Genomic DNA, 19,354 nt, shown 5'->3' with positions numbered 1-19,354 from the left:
GAGGAGCAACCTATTTCCAGCTTCGGTGCCCTTGCACTGATCTTTTCCCCCTGCATGGTGTCCCCATCCTATCCCCCACGGAACAAAAGCTGTTTGGAGACTATTTCTGCCCACGGATAGGAATTTGAAAAGAAAACATAATTAAACCAATCAGGCTACAGAAACTCCTCTTTGCCAAGATGGCTTTGAGCCAGGTCTGCTGGTAGTCGCAATGTATGAACCAAGGGGAGATGAAGGGCACAGTTCCCTTCAGGAAATGCCTCTGTCAGGATCAATCTCTGGCCTGAAGTCAGAGCTCACCTCCTCCGTGACAGGACGAGCTGGGCTGGACAAGCAGTCTTTGTTGCCCCGGAGGCCCCTGCAGAGGTCAGGCCTACATCCCCAAGTGTCCACAAGCCTGGTTTTCTACAGGGAGAGGGCGAGCTAAGCCAGGGCCATCAGGTGAGCTCTCTCTTGGGCTGGGCAGGCCTGGCCAGCGTGAAACATCCATTCCCAAGCAGGACAGAGGGGCACTTCCCCCTTGTACCCAGAAGTGATATAACAGAGTAGTTCAGAATAGTCATGACCACAGCCAAGGTCAAGGTGGGGAACAAGAGCCCAGCCTTTCAGGTAGAAGAAAAGCAAGTGAAAAGGTCCAGGGGGAGTAAGGTGGATAGAAGAGTAGACAGAAATCTCTACCAGCTGAACAGCAAAGAGCTCAGAGGAGAGTGGTACAAGGGAAGACTAGTGTGGTGAGGGATTCATCACGTGGGAACTTCTGGCTGTGTTGGGGATTTTAGTTTTTATCCTAAGCAAATGGAGCATTTTAAGCACAGGAGAGTCATGATCAGATTTGCAGTTTTAAACAATTCACGCAACAAATATTCTTAAGCACCTACAAAAATTATGCAACATACTAAGAGTAATAGTGGGGGGAAATGACACTTACTGAGTGTTCCATTTAACACAGCAACGAGACTGCGAACCAAATAACCATAACATCACGTGGACAGATAATGTGTCATCAGACAGCCTTGTAAGTGGAGTGGACAGATTGAGCAGCAGACAGGGCACTTCTAAGCGAGGGACCTGGAAAGCTGCAGGAAGAAGGTGGAAGAAGCCCTTACAACATGAGGGTGTAACGCAGCCTAGTGCTGCAGAGTAGACACTGCCGAGTGTAGACACCAGCTCTGACGGCCTGGGCATAGGGAATAAAGACAATAATATTGTAATACCTATGTTTGGTGCCAGGTGAGGATCACTTCATAAATTATGTAATTGTCTAAACACCATGCTGAATACCTGAAACAAATATGAGGTAATATGAATGTCAACTCTAATTGAAATTTTTTTTATTTACATCTAAAAATTAATTTTTCAGAAGAAAGAAGTCTAATGAGACTTCATAACCTGAAAATGACATGTCCAGAGGGAAAGTGACCAAAGGCTGGTAGGTTATGACATTTGGAATGACCTGGATTTGGTGGGGGGGCCACAACAGTGGGGACTCCAGGGCAGGGGACAACAGGAAGGGCATGTCAAGGGCAGAGGCATCGGCACCCTCTCCATGCTTCTGTAAGGTGGTGCCACGTCGGGGAGAGCGCGCTGCACTGTGTCAGGGCACCTGCTTCCGAGGCCTAGGCTTGCTGTCAATGAGCTGCGTGGTTTTGCCTCTCATTTTAAATTTCATCTGTAAAATAACAGGGTTGGATTATTATAGTAGTCAGGGGTCTTGGTTGCAAAAAACAAATATTGCCTCTGGGCAATTTAAACAGAAAGTGAACTGATTGAAAGGGTATTGGCTGGCTCACAGGATTACCAGGAAGCCTGAAGAACCCGACTTAGAGAACTGGTAAGAACAAGGCAGACGACACAGGCAAAACCCAGGCTGGCACCTCAGCGCAGGGCCAGACTCCCACAAGGCCACCGCAGCCTCTGTGCCATTGAATGCTGAGCATCGCAACTCCCACGCCTGCCAGGAGCAGGCGCTGGACACACCTGCTGGCACCACTGGCTGTGCTGCCCTTGAGAACTGAATGTCGCTGCCTTTGCGGCTACCCCTGGAAAGGACTCTCCACTCCGCCTGCTTCTTTGCGTCACTAACTTCTGACTCAACAACCCGAGCAGGTGCGTCTGCCACCCCAGCTCAGTCATATGTTAGAGCCCTAGCTGCCAGGGGAACTGGAAAAACAGAGCTTCCTAGAGAGAAAGGCAGGCTCTGCTGACCATCAACTCTCCTAAAATGGAGGGTTTCCCCATCGTAGGAATCAGAGGGTTTTTAGATCCTGGGCAGCCGATCAATATCACGTGTCAGTACTAGGCAGTCTCTATGATCCCTTTAATGCCGATAATCCATGTGTCCACCAGCAACATGAGAATGGGTACAGTTATCACCTTAACCCCCTTTCCATGAACCTCAGCACCTTACAAAAGCTACAGCATCATTGTTGTGCCACAGAAGCTCTGTACTGTATTACAGGTCCTTCTTTCTAGCTACTTCGGAGACATGCTCTGCGTGTCGTTGCGATGCGTGTTAATTTGAGCCACTGAAACCAGCCTGTTTTTTCTAGCTCCACAGCCCTAAAAATAGGGCATTATCGAATAGCCTAATAACCTGGTCAGCACCCTCAGGGTGCAATGGGCCCCTGTGTTGATTCATATTTTCAGCTGGCAGATGCGCTTTCTGTTGAAATGTCTATTTTTAAACTTGCCAAATGTCAATTCTCTCTCGACTGCCAATTCTCGTTCTCTAAGACATGCTGGTGTGTTTGTTTTGTTTTTCCTGGCAGAATTCACTCTGCAATGTAAAAGGCACACTTCAGTCATTAATGGGTCTTTTTGGACAGAAGTAATATTGATTTTCTCACCCACACCATCTTCTTTTTATTTGACTGAGAGCTAAGAGAATTGGTGAGAAAGGAATTCTGGAAGTAAAGAATCCAGGATCTTGGAATGATTTGTGCAGTTTCCACCATATCTGCTTCCTTAGGCAAGTGGCTTGCATTTAAAGTAGCCAAGCTGTGAGAGCAAAGCTTTATAAAATCATGCAGTGTGAATAGCTAATTCTGGCTTAATTGGCTACTACTCCAAGTTAACATAGAGGTATGAATATAAAGCAATGTGACTGATGCTTTCAAAACCACCCAAGATCTTACATATCGGAATGAATGAGGGACTCCTCAAAGAGCAGTGTACTTGATCTGACAATATCTTTTTGTTCAAAGCATTTGTTGGAACGCCTGTTTCAGAACTACCCACCCAGGCACGGTTCAGGGTCTCGAATGTCCTCCGTCCATCAGCCCCACGTGCTTGGGGAGTATAGGGCGTTAGCTCAGGAGGTGATGGCCTATTCTGACGGTGGATGTGGGGAGGCAGAAATGTGGTCACAGTGGGCTGATGTGAGTTTGGGAGTAAGGTGATTTGGGTTCAGATCTCCTCTCTCCCACTTATAAGCTCAGTCAAGCTGCTCAGTGTCTCAGAGCATCAGACTCTGGGGTGTGTATAAAATGTAGGAAATCCCAGCTTCCGCTTGAGGGGTGGTTGTGAAGGTTAAACATATTTAACATGTGCACTTAACATTAAAGAGTTAATACCCATCTCTACTCCACAACTCTTCTAACACACTCTGTCCCAGCCAAATGAAGCTGCCTTGTTCTTTTACTTTTAAGTCCTCTGCATCTTTACTGATGCCCTTGCTCCTGTTGCCCTCCCCCATCCCCCACCTTTACTCGCCCTTCCCCCATCTCTGTATGTCCAAATCCTATTTCCCTTTAAGATCTGGCTCAAATAAAAATAATAGTAGTGAGCAGAGAGTGTAAGCAATTTGCTCAAGGTCTCATAAGTCTTTACTTTACATCCCAGTGACTATTTTGTAGCTTCTTAACCCCTCCACCTTTTTCACCCATCCCTCACCCCCTCTGTACCTACTGTGTGGCTGACACTACACCAAGCACCAGGCATCCTAGAGTGAGGAAAACAGAAATGGACTTGTAGTCATGAATATTACAGCACTGAGGGGAAGCCAGATATGAATAAAACAATCACGCAAGCACACAATTACAAACTGACAATAGCTTAAAAAAAGTGTAAGCTGTTATAACAGCATGTAACATATCTAGTTCACAGTTCAAGAATGACAATCTGAGGAAGCAGCATTTAAGCTGAGATCTAAGAGTCGATTAAGCTAATTTGATAAAAAGAGGGAATGGAGAATTCTAGGTTCTGAAGCAGAATCACAAAATTAGGAACAAGTGAAAGCAAGCCAACGTGTCTGGGCGAGGGGGAGAATGAAATGAGGTGGGCTGATTGTGGGAGGGCAGAGCCGGCTCATTAAGAGCCCACCAGCCTTGTTAAGGACTTCGCTCAGGTTACCAGGCAGCCACTGAATGATTTTATGCAGAGGAGCAACGTAGCCAGCTGTATTTTGAAAAGATGGCTGTGGCTGCCGTGTGGAAAATGAAGAAGAGGCAAGAGTGAACACCTGCAAACAAATTAAGCCATCGCCACAGTTCAAGGGACACGTGATGACGGCTTAGGTTAGGATACTGCGTTGGAGAAGGGGAAATGTGATCAGACTACAGAGATACCCCAGTAAAATCAGCAGGACTTGGTGTTCGGAAGATTGGAGAGAAAATGTTAAGAAGGATGCTACGTTTCTGAATAGATAGTGGAGTTATTCTCCACGGTAGACACAATAGAAAGGCCAGATTTGAGATGGGACACCATGCCTCTGGTTTTAAATAAACTGAGTTTTAGATGCCTTTTAGACATTCCAATGGAAAAGTCAAAATATATGGATCTGACTCTCAGGAGAGAAGATTGGACCGAAGATATAAATGTGAGTGTTATTATCATATAGATGATCACTGAAGCCACGAGTGCAGGTGAGTTCAGTTGGGGAGAGAGCACAGAGGGACAAGAGAAAGAGGAAAAAGCCTTTAGGAATTATAACATTTAAAGATCAGAGAGCAGAGGGTAATCCAGCAACATTATCAAGAAGAAGTATCTGAAGAAGGAGGAAGAAAACCAAGAGAATGTCTCACAAACACCAAGTTAGGAGGGAGCTGCTGTCCACAGCATCAAACATTGCTGAGCGGTCGAGTAGACTGAAATGTTGCCAGGGGCTCAAGCAACATGGAGGCCTTCGTTAAGTTTAGTGAGAAACACTTCGATGGCATAACAGGAGTGGAAGCGAGGATGAAGTGAGCTGAGAGACAAGAAAGTCGTGGCGGAGAGGAAGAAGACAATTCTTTGGGGAAGGTTTACGAGGCAGGAAAAGAGGAGACTTGGAGTGGTGGGGAAAGTTGGCTCAGGGAGAATTCTTTAGGATGGCTGGGCTTGAGCTTAATTACACGCTGAAGAGAAGCATACATGGGAAGACAGAGGTCGACTATCTTCTGTGAAATTGATCTGAAAATTGTGAATGGGTGAAGTTAGTATCTATCACCAACCTCCCGGGAAATATTGTTGCTTTTATGTGGGTGTTTGGTTAATTCAAGTGATAGATGATGTGGGAGTCCCTAGTGTCATCATCACACTGTCCCAGGCAAAGTTACCAGCTCTTACCCTCTGTCACCAACACTTGATTTGTGTCTGTTGCAGTCCTCCCACTGTGGCAATGTGATTTATCGTCTGTCTTTCCCACTGATTGTATATGCCTAATTTTGTACTTTGCACATTGTATATCCTGCATTTTATTCATCTTCATACCCCTGGGCCAAGTGTAGAGGCTAAGAAGGCCATGACATTGCATAAGTCAGGGTATGCTAGGGTTGAGTGATATGGTAGCCCTGCCTGACCCGCTGCATTCAATAAATATTTATTGAATGAATGAATGAGTAGATAACAACAATAACAAGATACACATAAGGCCTCTGAATGACACTGGAGTTCAGAAGGTGCTTTTCACCTTCCCTGTAATCTCACCCACCCAGACCAACTTTAACTTCATCCATACAGCTAGCCCTAACAGCAAGAAAATTCCAGTCTTTACTCTAAGCGGTATGACTTCTGATCAGCACGCAATGACTGTAACATGTACTTGGGAGGCTCGGCCCGGGGCGACCCAGGGAAAGGATGCCGCAAGGCTTGTCCTCAAGCACAGACAGCCTGTGAGTTAAGTCGGCTCTTCTTTGGCCAAGACAATTTCTCAGAGAACCCATACCCCTTTACCTGAATTCCTTGCAAAAGGGAGCAATGTTTGGCAGGAACACCCGGAAATTCTCCCAAACTTGATCGAATTCCTTCAAACCTGGAGCACCTGCTGCCCTTGGAGATGGTCTATGGGGTCATCTTCTTTTCCTCTTTCGCCCCCTGCAGAGCCCAGCCTGGGTGATTTTGTTGCTCTGTACAAGGGGAAACACACACACACAAAATTTCTCATCCACTCTTTGAAGAGTACAAGTATTTAAAATAATTACTGAAAAATATTCCATTTTATTAGTTATTTGCCTTTGTGGATATAAGGTGGTGATCACTATTTTATCAAAATGTGAGATTATGAAAATACTGGGAGTATCAGTCTGAAATTTAAAAGATTACATTTTCTAAACTAAACTCTTGGAATTTTTACTTTAAGCAGGAAACACCATTGTGATAGAATTTGTGAAATGTCACTTCATTTTTCAATAAAAACTTATTTCATGCAATGCATAAAATGCGATGTGTTATCCTGTAACAGTATTTTACATGTGTAAATCCTAATCTAAAATGCATTTGCACAAAAAATTTCTTTTAATCAATTCCAAAAATCTTGTTTAAAAAAAATACCTTCCTCAATGGTGCTCTCCAGATGGAATCTGCTGAGCCAAATTCTCCTCTCACCTGGAATACCACGGGTGCTGATATTAATTGGCAAGCTTCACTCATTCGGCCACCCCTCAGGTATGCTTGCCACCCTCCTGAGCGCTCTGTGTCCCAGGAGCTCACTGCTATGGGCCATATCCCCGGGGCTCTCTTGTCCTGGGTTCTTTGGCTTTGGCTAATGCGAAAACCTGGAGGGAGATTGAAAGCTCCACACGTGGTTCTGGTCATGGCTGTGTCCCTCCACAGCCTCAGCTTCCCCAAGGAGTCCTCCTTCACAAGTCCAGCTCCCAGAGGCCCTACAGGATGGCAGAGACGTCCCCCTGTGGCTAGTCCTGGGAGGCCCCAACAGCCCTGGTGTTTTCCTCAACCTGCCCCTCCTTTGTACACGGTCCCTTTGTCCAATTCTCTTCCCAGTTCTACCTGAGTGTGCTTCTGCTTCCTGCCAGGACCCTGGCAGACACTGTACCCCTAATGGAAAGGGGGACAGGGGTGAAACTGTTTAAAAGTTATATGGCAATATGAGTCCAACAATAAAAAAATCCATGAGAAAAGAATAAACACCTGTCAACCAGGTGACTGCCCCCTTCATCTTCCTACCTTATGGAAGTGGATTCCCAAAATTTGCCTCGAAAATATTTTCTTGTGGGTTGTAGGGTGCCACTTTTGTTTTTCACCAACGTGGGTAAGTTTCTGACTAAAAGACGTTTTCAAATGTTTGCTGATTTAGTTTTTGGTGGTTTTTTTTTTTTTCTGCAACACTAAGCAACGTTGACTAACACAGAGCAGTCTGCCAATTTTCAATGAATTGGTTGTTATAAATAGGAATTAAGTAAAATTGTGAAGTAAGTAAAAATCTATGGTTGCCTTTTCTTTCCCTCCCTTCATGTTACTCTGTGGTTCTGGGGCTCTTCCACAGGAGAGCAAGCAGAAAAACTCGCACACCAAGCTGTTAGCGACTTGTCACAGCTCTTCAGAATCCCAAAAATGATGCTAAAATAGTGTGTTTTATTTATACAGAAACTTCTCAGTGTCTCTCTCCCTCAGTCTCTCTCTCTCTCACACACACACACCGAAGTCGTTGACAAAGCAAGGCATACAAGTGAGCTTAACCTTGCCCAGAGGGCACAGGCCAAACCAGAGAGACTGAAAAAAACCATGTGTGTATGTGTGTGTATATACATATGTGTGTATACATATATGTGTGTGTCTGTCCAGAAAAAGTCCAGCCATCATTAATATAACGAGAGCGGTGTGCGTGACAGAGTGGACGGGAATGCGCCTGCATGAATCAAGACTTCGCTGCACTAGTGAGTGGGGGCGGTAGACACCGTTGAGTAAGCGTGTGTGCTATGTGGCCGTTGAATTCAAAATAAGCGAGTAGAGCAATGATCTGCATCCAATTTTGTATTAAGCTTGAACATTCCTCCATGGAAACTATTCGGATGATTCAGAAGTTTGCAGCTATGGGCAACTAGTGATTGGCAGCTTCATCACAACAACACACCCACTCAGGCGTCACCTCTCAGGCAGAGGGTTTTGGTGAAACATCAGATCACCCAGGTGACTCAGCCCCCCTACAGCCCAGATTTGGCACTCTGCGACTTCTGGCTTTTCCCAAAACTAAAATCACCTTTGAAAGGGAAGAGATTTCAGACCATCACTGAGATTCAGGAAAATACAACGGAGCAGCCGATGGCAACTGAGAGAACCGTGTGAGGTCCCAAGGTGTCTACTTTGAAGGGGACTGAGTGTCATTGTCTCATGTGCAGTGTTTCTTGTACCTTCTTCAATAAATGTCTCTATTTTTCACATCGCATGGCTGGATGCCTTCTAGACAGATACACACACACACACACACATGCATATGTAAAATATGGGGAGAGAGAGAGAGAGAGAGAGAAACAATAGGGAAACAGCCAAGAGAAAGCTGGATGTATGTGATCAGCAAGATTGGGTCAATACGATCATTTGGTTCAGAAGAGAAGCATCATTTCAGCTTAAAGGCTTTCCTTTCCAAGGTTGCTAGAGTTAGGGCTACTCTTCACCCCTCATACTTTTATATATCTCATATTCCACCTAGTCCATATTCCTTTCCTCTGGTTCTGCTGACAATTGCCTTTTTTGTTTTTTATTCAGAGCGATAGCCAGGCTGCTCCAGGCAGTATATCTATTTATCTCCCCAAAACTCATTTTCCATGAAAGGAAATGCTGGGGTGGTTTGTAACACATAGATTTTCTTTTATTTTTTCAATTCTACTTCTGACTAACAAGGCACCTTACAGTGGCTGACAAGCAGGCGTGTTAGGTGTGCTTTTATTATTTTCGAAACAAGAGAGTTGTGGTAAAGACAAAAACTCTATTAAGGCTGATGGGTTGCTTAACACTATTCCTGTGTTGAGTACCGAAGTGAGCTTAGTCCTAGAAAAAGCAATCAGTCACACCTCTCCCAAATCATGAAAATAGCACCTAGGTAAACGAGCAGAAGGAGGAGGATAAACTTCACTTGAACAGCTTCCCAATGCCATAGCCTGCACTTGAGATTGTCTGCAGGCCGCCTCCTCCCTGTGTCTCTAACCTGCCTACCCATGTTTTCCACCTCAGTCCTGTACCCTTAGGTCAGCAGGCCTACCTCTGTGCCTTCTTCCCAAACCCAGTATGAGAGAGGACTCAGGAATTCATCACAGCTTTTATGTCTTCCCTCTTTAATTCACAAAATATTTAGCATGCCCGTAGTTTCCAGGTGCCGCAGAAGGTGGAGCTAATCCAGTGCAGAGCTGACTAGGACCCAATAGGTAAGGCTGCCTAAGTCCATAACCGGTGAGGATTCCACTGCCTGAACTATGCTTCCAAATTAGCCCCTATTGGTAATAAAGGTTATAGTTCCACTCTGTGTCCACTTCATCGTATTTGGTGAAATTGTTTAGAACCTAAAGGGGGAAGAGAGGTGCCACTTGCCGAGAGTGTGTGGAGGGGTGGGGTTTCCCTTGGAGTCGAGCACCAGACACTGTCTAAACCATGAGAGAGAATGCTAGGAATGAGACCGCATGGATGTAATGTAATGGACTTTGCATCCTAATGAGGAAGACAGCTGATGAACAAAGATGAAAGGTAAACTCAGGTGTTGGCTGGTGTCAGGAAGAAAATGGACTGCGTGGAGAGTAACAGAGCAGAGGGAAGCGAACGCTTCACATGGAGACAGGGAAGCTTCTCTGAGGAGTGGACACTGAAGTGAGGCTGAACGGTGACAAGTCGTGCGGATGAGATCTGTGAGGAGCTTTTCAGGAAGGAAGCAGCAGGTGTCACATCTCAGAGTTTGAGAAAGAGCACAGAGAGCACAATTATGAACAAGGGGAGATTTGTGTGGCTTCAGCTTAATTAGTAAGATGAAGAGAGATGAGGTCAGAGAGATAGGCAAGGAGCAAATGGCATAAAGGTGTGTGGATTTTCTTTTAATTGCGACAGGAAGTCTTCTAATAATTTTAAGTAAGAGATCTGATTTATGCATTTAAAATTTTTGCATTTCTAAATAATGATACAGTCCCAGGAAGTGACACAAAAGTGTACAGACAGGTCTCACACCCTTCGCTCCTCCTCACTCGATGTTAGCATCTTGCATTGCTACAGTACCATATCAACACCATACCACTGGCGTGCCTACGATCCCCAGAGCTTCTGCAGGGATCACCAGTTATATGTGTACTCACGTGTGTGTGTGTGTGTGTGTGTGTGTGTCTATGGTGCTAGGCAATTTTATAACACGTGTAGCTTTACATAACCACCATCACCGTGAAGGCGCAGACCTGTTCCATCACGTTACCTCTTCGCAGCCAGGCCTCCTCCCTCCTCCCAAGCCCCAACCCCTAGCAACCAGTAATCTGTTTTCCATCTTTGTAATTACAATGTTTCAAGAATATTATATAAGTGGGACAATACAGTATGTAACCATTTGAAATTGGTTATTTTCCCTCAGTATAATTCCCTTGAGACCCATCCACCTTGGTGCCTGTGTCAACACTTTATTCCTTCTTTCAGAGAAGTACCGTCCCATAGTATGGACATACCAGTTTGTTACCACCCACTGAAGAAAACCCGGGTTGTTTCCAGCTTTTTGGCTATCTTGAATAGATGCACATTACTGTGCAGGTTTTTATATAACCAGAAGTCTTCATTTCTCTGGAATAAATGCTCAAGAGTACAATTGCTGCACTGTATGGTAAGTACTTTTTTTAGTTTTAAAAGAAATGGCTATTTTCTAGAGCGGATATTGTACATTTACAGCAGCAATTATTAGTGAGCCATACTTTATTTATGTCCTATCCTTTCTTCAAGAGTCTACTCAAGCCCTAGCACCTCCTTAAAGCTTTTCCAACCATTCCAGTCACTGATAAGTGTTCCTTCATCTCACCTCATACAGCTCTTATTGTCCATTCTACTCCTTTAACTTTATTCATTCATCATGCATTCAACAAGCATTAGCTGAGTGCCTGCTATCTTCTGGGCACTGTGTAGACACAGGGATGCAGCTGTGAACAAAAGAAATGCACTTGCCCTTCCTAATGGGACCTGCAGCCTAGCAGAGGGCACATTATTAAACTAGGGTTCACACAAGAATATGTATTGTATATGTGTAGTATATGCATTTATGTACATACACATAATATACATAGCACATATACAGAGAGGGAGAGGGAGAGACAGAGAGAGAGAGAAAGGAGAGAGAAATCAAGACAAGTGCTATGCATGGAACAAACTCCTTGAAAATAGAGACCATATTTGATGTTGCCTGGGTAAACTCAGAATCTAACCCATAGTAGGTACGCAGTGGATGTGAATGAATGAGGATGGTGGCAATAAAAGCGAACAGTATCGTCTGAGAATGACTCTTAAGTCCCAGAAGCTGAGTGAATTACACTTTCTTTGCATTCCTGCAAAAAGAAAGCAACCTATAGAAGGCATTTTTGTTACATTGGTTTAAAACATAGGAAACCATCTCTTTGTGTGTTTTATCTCTGGAAGGGCTCTGAAAATTGTTTTGAAATGCCTACCTACTTGATTCAAATGTACATGCACTTCCATCCTCTCTAAATCTTCTCTGCACAGTGGTGTGCTGGTAAATATTAAACAACTGACTCTCTCCAAAAAACGAAACAAAGCTTGTAGCACTTGCCAATGCTCCCACCGTAGCAATTTGAAATTATCAACATGCTGTTACTAAACACAGAGATGGGAAGAAATGCACAGTAGCACATTTTTAAAATACCATGGACAGATACAGTAGACATAAATAAACTCAAGAGAACGGTTAGTAATAAAATGTAGTAAAATATTAGGAAGTAATGAGTTTTAAGTATTTATTCCCTTTGTCAGTATAATTTATTTAAATATAAATTCATATAATTCAATTTTTAATAATGACTATACTTATCAGCTGGCTCACAATATTCCTAAAAATTTAACAATTGGCTCTCAGGGGATGGTAGAAGCCAGCTCCAGCACCCCACTGACTAGGTAGCTTACTAGACCCATCTATATTCCAAACGGGATCCAACTATGTTAAGTTGGGTCTTTAGTTAGACAAAGAAGAGGAGGCAAAGTTGAATCTTGCTATCTGACACCAAACCCCCTTGTCCAGCTCTGCAGAACAGCTGAGGGTCATACTGAAAGCGCCAGTGTCGCAATACTTTAAGTTAGCCGCCCAAAGACCCCTTCTTGCCCACCTCATTCCACAGGGTGTCTGCCTCCGCCGCAAAGGCTGGAGGAGCTAAGCACTCATTTCTCAACTTCGCGTGAGGGCGAGTGCCCGATGAGACATCAGAACTGCTGGGGACAGATAGTGGACTGGAAAAGCTTTTTGCTTTCCTGATGAAGGGCCTAGATGGGTCTCTTACCCTTCCTTCCTGTCTCAGATATGAATATGATGTCTGGAGCTGCAGCAGCCCTTTTGGGGACAACATGCATAAGGAAAAGGCCAAGAGAATTGAAGAGCTATTGGCTGAGGGTTTCACAGGCTCCCAGACGAAAACCAGACCAGATCCCATTAGACTTAATGTTCTGTGAGGAGAAAAGGCTCTTTCCTTAAGCGCTTATGTTTAATGCTCTGTTATTTACAGCCAGAATCAGTCCTATCCCATACACGTAGGAATTTCATCTGTTCTCGCTTCCATTACCCTGACAGCCGGAAACGGAATAAGAGGAAAGGCACCTGATGTGCCACGCATGGTGCCGGGTGGTTTCCACACTTCATTGTCTTTAAGTTTCACAACAACACTATGAGAGATGACATTTATAAACATGTATAATTTATCATGGCTTGTCATACTTTGTTTTAAAGGAAGATTTCATAGAGCTGCAGCTATGTGGACCTTGAAATTTTAATTTCAGTGTAAATTTGGAAAGGTTTGAACACTTGTCCTCCTTTAGTAAATGAAAAGTATATCAGACAGACATTTCTTCTTGGTTAATTAGACACCAACTGCCTACTAACTACACCTCCCACATATAGCATAGCATCCATACATACCTCCTGCCAAGGGAATAAGGACCATTCGTTTGATTAACAAACACCAGGAATCTCCCTTTCATCAAAGTTGGCCTAGGTTTCAAAGAGACTAAGAAAAGATTTAACTCCCTTGGGGCTGGGTGGTGGCGCTCACCGTGGAGGAGGAGGAAATGGTGATTTCTGTGGTGTGTGCTCACTCTCTCTTAGGCAGGCCAGAAGCCTGTGTTTCCCAGGGATCTAGAACTCTCTCAGTAAGAGTCCAGAGGGAAATGGAGGAAAGAACTGCACTTCCAGGACCCAATCAGCCAGTCAACCAGGAGTCGGAATTCTCTGGGCCTTCGTTATGTATGGAAGGTGGAGGTTTCCCTGGCATGAGTCAGGGTGACTGGTAAGCTGCAGATGGCGCCGAGGGAGAAAAGCAAGGGCAGGATGTCCGAAGCCGCATCAGAAATTATATAAACAGCAAAGGGCATATTCTGTCTTGCGCAGTAGACGTCCTGCTGTCCAGTTGCTCCTCAATCATTCTGAGGCAGGAGGTGTTATTGAGTATCTACTATGACCTAGGTCCCAGGGACGTACCAGCAATTTAGCAAGCAGTCAGTGAATTATTAAGCAGACGTAGGTTCTGTTCTCATGGGCTTTACAGTCTAGTGGACAAAAAGGGGCAGTTAAAACACATTATAATAAGTGACATGAGTCTTACAATACATAAATGCTACTGTTTGTATCCACCCTCTTCCCTATTTACTGTGTTACTCTGCGGTGACACGGAATGAAGAGCGAGCACTGGACAAAAGAACCAAGTGAGTCCTGGTCAGTGCAGTTACAGACGTTCCTCAAGTTGTATGTCCTTGGGTAAAGCCCTTCTCCCTCTCCATGTTTCCTTTTGGTCAGACCAGATGGTTCTAATTCCACTATTTCCACTAAAATGGTAGTGTTACCTCCTCAGAGCAGCCCCCACCTCTGCTCGTGATTGCCCCGTTTCAACAAGTACCACTTATTTGTTTATTAGTGTGTTCCAAAGTTTGTTCCAAGGAACACACCTTTTTCTGAGCCTTTTCTCTGCCTACATGGCTCTGACTTGGGTCTCCTGAGCCCTCCTTGCTAATACTGAGAGACCCAACCCGAGGCTGACCAGTTTGCTGCTGGCGATACCAATATTTCACGGCAAAGCCAGATCTTTTGAACTGATCTTCTAGATAAGTACATTTTCAAATCAGTAATTCTTTTTTTTTTAAGATTTCATTTATTTATTTTTAGAGAAAAGGAAAAGGAGGGAGAAACAGAAGGATAAAAACATCAATAGGAGAGAGAAACATCAATTGGTTGCCTTTCAAACACGCCTTCACCGGGGACCGAACCTACAACCCAGGCACATGCCCTGACAGGGCATTGAACTGGCAACCTTTCATTTTGCAGGATGACACCCAACTAACTGAGCCACACCTGTCAGGGCTCAAAGCAGTAATTGTTAACTCAAATTCTTAAGTATCTTGGAAAACCATAAACACCTTTAACATGCATGCAAAAAGAAATGCCTGCAAAGTTTAGCATGCGTCTGTGTGTGTGTGTTTGGGGGACAAAGAATTCACAGGGTTCATAGATCTTCAAAGGTGCCCATAATCCCGAAAAAATTAGGAGCCTTGCTCTGAAGATTATAGTATGATCGTGATATGATCTCTCCATCCTTTGAAAGCCCACTGCACATGTACCTTTCACCACTCTTACTACAGGGATGTGCATCTTTCCAACCAGACTATTTCTTCCTTAAGAGTATAGATAGTACCTCACTGAAAGAACATGATATAGAAGAAGAAAGATATGTGCTCTGGGGTCGGACAGATCTGGGTTCAAATCCTAGTTCTGCCATTTACTGGCTATGTGAGCCGAGACAAGTTCAATTCCAGACTGACTTGTTTTGTCTGAGTCACTTTCTGATCTTATTCTGAAAACATATCTTCCTTGTCCATAATAGAGGGCATGAGACTCAGCCTAAACTAATCACAGTGCCATTTTCCTAGCCAAGGAGACAGACAGCAGAAGAGTACACGAACCCTGCTAGCCAATAGACTTCCTCTCCAGGATCTTGCCGTGTCGTGGGGCCAGAGAGGAAAAATCCTTTCCTTTCTGGCTGTAGAGTGGTCAGGGAACGAACCTAAGCTGCGCGGTTATGTCTCCATTCTTGTGAGGACATCTGCCTGTGAAATGAATGACTGGACCTGGCAAACAGAGAGAAGCAGAGATAGAAGAAAGAGAACCTTTCTGGTTTCAATGTTCCAAGCTTCTCAGTTATGTGAACTGATAAACACTCCTTTCTACTTAAGCGAGTTTGAATTCAATCTGTCCCATGAAACCAGTCTTGAGCTCCTCTGTAAGTAAGGACAGTGATAACTTGTTCCTAAGGTTTGGTGAAGATAAAATAGCACATACCAAAAAACCTAGCAGTAAGCTTTCACCCTGCTAATGACTGCCCCATTTCAACACGTACCTTTTCTTTGTTCTTCAATGTGTTCCAAGGAACACTAATTATATAGGCTGTTACTAAGTTTTCTTTGAGTTGAAAAAAAATGATGAAATAATTTGAGAAATGCTTGGTTGAAAAAAAATTCTTTCCCAAGGGACTTTTCATTCTGCAGTCTCCTCATTTGCCTCATGCATTCTCAACTGGACCAAGTAATATAACCCTATGTCGAGGAGCATCTCTGAACACATGTTAGGAACTGCTCTCTGTGTGGCTAGTCCAGTAATTGTGCTGTTGCAGACACTGCTTCAGTGCAAGCTTGTCATCGCCCAGTTCTCAAGCCAAATTCCAGCAGATTTGCACCCCAGTTCTGACAATTACTAGCTATGGGACTTGGAAAATCACTTAAATTCCCTGAGTCTCGGCTTCTTCATCTGTAAGTTGATGATGTTAGATTTCATGACCTTTAAAACCCCACCCAACTGTACAAGTCTGTGTTTATGGGATCATAAATGGCTCTGGGAAGATTGAACGTAGAGCGTATGGACGCTCTGGGCCTATAAAGACCGGGAAAGGCCCGGGCTGTTGAGTGGGGAAGAGTAGGGGGAGCTGGGGCACTGCAAGGAAGGCTGACAACAGTCACCAGAATCAGCCCCACTTTTTAAAGGTTTTATCCCAATATTCTAGCATAAGCAATCTCTGCATTACCTCTTTTTTTTTTTTTTACATTGAGGTTTCTAATGCCACTAGATTCTATGAGTTCACACATTTTAGGTTTAGATGAAATAAAACTAAAGCCTCATAAAACAAAAGGTTATTGTGACTGAATACCTGTTCCATGGAACCTTAAAGGCCAAGAAAACCTGACAGAGACAGATGGAGAGCAAAGGTCGTGCAGTTCAGACTCTTGACTCCTGAACAACTCCAGGTTCTTTACTTTCTTACTCAGTTCCGATATAAGCCAGACAGTGGGAACCAAACCCTCTCCTCTTCTGTTATCCTCAACTAACCAACCGGAAACCTTCTTAGGGATGTTTAGTAAGTATAAATAAAAGGACAAAGGAGAGAATTCTTTGAAAACTGCAAAGCACTCTACAAGTATATTCTATTACTATTCGCAACATTTAAAGTGTAATTTTGGCTTTACCACAGACATGACTTCAGGCAAGTAATTCATCAGCTCCTCCCTTCATAAAAAACAAATACAGTAGTGGATGGGAAAGATTAACTAGAAAATGACGGTGGGCACCTTTGAAAATTGAGGGTCACTGCAATACTTACTAATTAATAGTCATCATACAATTGCGAAGTCGTAAATAGCTCTGCACCCAGAGCACCCTGCTCCTTTTACACTTGTTGCCATTTTGATTGGGTCCATTAGCTCCACTAGCCTATAATTAGCACAACACCCTGGAAAATTAATCCCGCCTGGTGAGTCAACTTCAGGGAAGTGAACAAGACTTCTAAATAATGTTGGAATTAAGCTGAAGCGAGGGAACGAAAAGCCTCAAATCCTGATTTTTCAGCGAGAGGGGAGTCCAGTTTTCTATTTTCAACAGCTGAGTTTCAACATTGTTGTCGAGATAAACATTCTTTATTAGAATTTTCAATTAGAGCTATACAAGCTGTTACATTATGAGTATATATTCTGTATAAAATGTGGCTTGGGAGAAACTAAGCCTGCTAATATGATTAAAATAAACTGCCCAAATCTCTATCTCCTGGCAGAGATCCTGCAGTCAGACTGAGCACGAGGGTTCTGGGTATCTGGGCTGGCAGAGGAAGCCTTTTGTTAGAAACTGACACTGCCGAAATACGAAATACCAGGGACAAACATACCCAACGTGCAGGAAGCGGAATCGAATGTTCGGACAGTCAAGAGGCCACAGGCAGAGTAAAAGCGGAGTGGAAAGCTTGAATGTGGAACCAGCCAGCTCCCCACGAGCAGGGGATGAAAAGGCAGGGCAGTGTGGTGAAAACGGGAGTGTGCCCTTGGGGCCACTTCTCCCAGAGGGAGCTTTGCTTTCCTCAGAGTGTGGTGACTTAAAGGCCAGGTCATCGGAGAAATAAATGGTGCCTTTCATCTCGTTCTTTTTGTAAACTCTTTTCACTTTCCAAATTAAATAGCCCCAGTGTCCTTTCCTTGTAAATGCTTACCACCTTTAACTGTTTGTATTTCCAACTGCATGCATGGGATATGATTAGGGAAGTCCGCAGACAAACTTTTCCAGTTAAATGTCAACTCATCTAAAGCCAAAGTCACCATCTTCCTTTCTAGTCACAGCCTGACTTCAGATCATCCAGCCTTAAAAAATAGGAGTCTTTCCTTGTCCTTGATCATCAAATCCAATTGTTAAAACCTGAATATCTGTCTTACTTCTGCATACTCTTCACTCTCACCCCATGGTTGCTTATTTGATCTCTTGTGTTCAATACACTAATGCCAGTTTAATCCTAAAGCAAATCTTCAATCATGCACTTCCTGACTCAAAATCTTTAGTGGCTACCCACTGCCTAACAAATTAAAGAAAACTCCAGTTTGGCAGTCAAAACCTTGGCCTTCCCTCCCACGTCCCTCTCTATGTGACAATCTAACAGCACACATTTCTTCATGCTGTGGCCTACAGGAGTCAGTGGAACCAATCTGCATGCCCAAAGGATATAACTTTGCCCATTAGGCATAGGAGCTCAGGGAAACTGTTGCTGGGCGCTAGAAAAATACCCCAAATACCTGGATTGTCATCAGGTCAGCTGCATCACTTTCTTAAGTGAAGGATGACACCACGTTAACTTTTAAAGGACTCCCCATTTGGCAATACATTCTCTTAGTGAAAAAGGTGGGAGGAAACTTGGACTTAAAAACGATTCTTTCCTCTTCTTTTTTCTAGCTTTCTCCTTTTTTTAATAATGACTTTTTTTTTTTGCAGTAAATAATTAGAAGCTAGATTCCTGTACTGGTAATTGCTTTCTTTCTCCAATATTACCACTGTATTTTTAAACAAAACATTAGCAAACTGAAGCCAGTAACATGGATAAAGTATTAGGTACCATGACCCAGTGCAATTTACCCCAGAATGCAAGTTGGTTTAACATCTGAAAATCAACTGAAGCACTAGACCACATCGATACAATAAAAAAACAAAAACCGCATGATCATCTCAATAGATACAAGAAAAATCATTTGACAAAATCCAACAACCCTTCATGATAAAACCTTCAACAAACTAGAAATAAAAGGGAAGTATCTCAACATAATAAAAGCATACGTGAAAAACCCACAGCAAACATCATACTTAATGGTGAAAGGTTGGGGGCTTTCCTCCTAAGTTCAGGAACAAGACAAAGAGGGTTGCTATCACACCTCTATTCACCACTGTACTATTCTCCACTAAAAACATATTAGATTTAATAAACAAGTTTAACAGGTTATAGGTTACAAGATTAATGTATAAAGTATAATTTTATTGAAATAAAATTCATTTGCAAGCAAACAATCAAATATGAAATTAAGAAAACTCCATTTACAGTAACATCAAAAAAGTAAAATACTTAGGAATAAGTATTTTAATAAATTTAGCAAAATAAATATAAGACTTGTACTCTTAAAAGTA

The 19,354-nt window shown here is 43.4% G+C and overlaps 1 long non-coding RNA gene across 2 annotated transcripts; it reads right to left on the bottom strand.

Moving 5' to 3' along the window:
• Nucleotides 1-1,472: 1,472 nt before the first annotated feature.
• On the bottom strand, nt 1,473-17,705 carry LOC112314629 (uncharacterized). Of its 2 annotated transcripts, none has more exons than XR_002975804.4 (3): nt 17,583-17,705; nt 6,151-6,323; nt 1,473-1,669 (listed from the first exon to the last, which is right to left on the bottom strand). It is a non-coding gene; the product is annotated as an uncharacterized lncRNA (long non-coding RNA). The 2 variants fall into 2 exon arrangements; XR_002975805.4 differs by lacking the exon at nt 17,583-17,705 and adding an exon at nt 6,748-6,906.
• Between the last annotated feature and the right edge of the window lie 1,649 nt (nt 17,706-19,354).

The sequence above is a fragment of the Desmodus rotundus genome, chromosome 3 (assembly GCF_022682495.2).
Source record: "Desmodus rotundus isolate HL8 chromosome 3, HLdesRot8A.1, whole genome shotgun sequence".
Lineage (NCBI taxonomy): Eukaryota > Metazoa > Chordata > Mammalia > Chiroptera > Phyllostomidae > Desmodus > Desmodus rotundus.
The sequence above is the reverse complement of the archived record's forward strand: the minus strand, read 5'-3'. Positions and strand labels throughout refer to the sequence as shown.